Raw genomic sequence first — 1,563 nt, forward strand, 5'->3', positions numbered from 1 at the left:
GACAACGAATGTATAAGTGTGCTTTACACAATTGATGTATGTATGGATTGTGATAAGAGTTGTATGAGCCCCAATAAAATGATAAAAAAATTCACACATTATGTACTGCATAATTAAGTCACTTTTAAAAACTGTATATACATCATCACAATCAGTTTTAGAGTTCCCTTCCACTTTTGACATTCATTGTTTGCTTCCCAATTCCCCTCACCAGCCCCACCCCATCTCAGATACACCATTGCTTCAGTTATTGTCTCTATTAATTCACTCCCCTGCCTCATAACCTGGGAAACCAACAGAAACATTAAAAAACAAAAACGGGCGGTTCCTCTGCTGCTGCAACCCATGCTGTCACCACCCATGATCCCGCTGCTTCCACCTCCAAGAAGATGGCCGTGCCTTCTCACGTATATAATAACACTTTGGTAAACCTGCATGAAATGTGTTCACTAAGGTTTATGGATTTGACCTAACAAAACTTGGTTTGAAAACAGAATCTGAGAAGGTACTGGAATTAAACATGTCCAACCACCAAAGTGATGGGCAGCCTGGAAACTAAGTGCCAGTGGACTGCATATGGGCTGAAGTTCACGGAGAAGTGAAACAAGGATAACACACTCAGCACAGAGGTCACCGTGGAAGATCAGCTTACACAAGGACTGAAGCTGACCTTTGATTCATTCTTCTCTCCTAACCACAGGAAAAAGAATGCCAAAACCAAGACGGGGTATTAAGTAAGTGAGAGCACGTCAACCTGTGCTGCATCATGGATTTCGACTTCACCAGGCCTGCCAGCCACGGAGCTCTAGTGCTGCGTTATGAGGGCTGTCTGAACTTTGAGAACTTTGGTGACCGCCAACTCCTGAGTGACCCAGAGAAAGTTTCAGTTGTCTACAAGACAGATGAATCCCAGCTTTGCATTAATGTTAATGACAGAACAGAGTTTGGCGGTCCCATTTGCCAAATGTGAACAAGAAGTTGGAGACTGCTGTTAATCTCACCTGAACCAGCTGAAAATAACAACACTCACTTCAGAAAAGCAGCCAAGTATCAGATCAACCCTGACGCCTGCTTCACGACAAAAGTGAACAACTCCAGCCTGATCTGCTTAGGTTAAATACACTCAGACCCTAAACCAGGCATCACACTGACGCTGTCTGCTCTGCTGGATATCAAGAACTTTAACGCTGGTAACCACAAACTTAGTCTAGGACTGGAATTTCGAGCATAAGTGAACTGTACAATCATTTAATTTTAAACTATGTTGCCACATAGCTACTTTCTAGTGTACCTTTTAATGTTGTATACATGGGAAGCAAGTACTGCACGATATGTTAGACCTCCAGGTTATAGTTGATTTAGCTTTAACGTATTCCCCTTTCCAAGTTACAGAACCACCCAGCTCCAAAAAGGCTTTTCAGCTATAAACTTTGGGGGTGGGGATGGACTTGGTGGCCCCTTCTAGAGATGTCAAGTTTCTTTTCGATCTAGAAATGGCTGCAAGTGGAAGCTGATTATATGTAGGCACTTTGTAAATTCATATTGAGTAATGAATGAAATGGT

General features: G+C 42.5%; 1 pseudogene; it reads left to right on the forward strand.

Moving 5' to 3' along the window:
• Positions 1-421: 421 nt before the first annotated feature.
• Positions 422-1,231, forward strand: LOC115869678 (annotated as a pseudogene).
• Positions 1,232-1,563: the final 332 nt, after the last annotated feature.

Source organism: Echinops telfairi, unplaced genomic scaffold (assembly GCF_000313985.2).
Source record: "Echinops telfairi isolate 266 unplaced genomic scaffold, ASM31398v2 ScPeMD7_35;HRSCAF=133_1, whole genome shotgun sequence".
Classification (NCBI taxonomy): domain Eukaryota; kingdom Metazoa; phylum Chordata; class Mammalia; order Afrosoricida; family Tenrecidae; genus Echinops; species Echinops telfairi.